Here is a 207-nt window from a genome sequence, read left to right as displayed (position 1 = left end):
AAAAAAAAAAAAAAAAAAAAAAAAAAAAAAAAAAAAAAAAAAAAAAAAAAAAAAAAAAAAAAAAACAAAGCAAAATACCTTTCTCTAGGAGCTGGTGAGCTAGATCAGCCAAACAAAGACAAGCAGCCTGTCTCCACTGTCTTGCTGTTAGCTTCTCCTTGCTGCTGCTGCTGCTGCTGCTGCTGCTGCTGCTGTTGCTGCTGCTGC

Source organism: Eimeria mitis, genomic scaffold (assembly GCF_000499745.2).
Source record: "Eimeria mitis Houghton genomic scaffold, Emh_scaff2218, whole genome shotgun sequence".
NCBI classification, from domain to species: Eukaryota; Apicomplexa; class Conoidasida; order Eucoccidiorida; family Eimeriidae; genus Eimeria; species Eimeria mitis.
Note: the sequence above shows the minus strand (reverse complement) of the source record.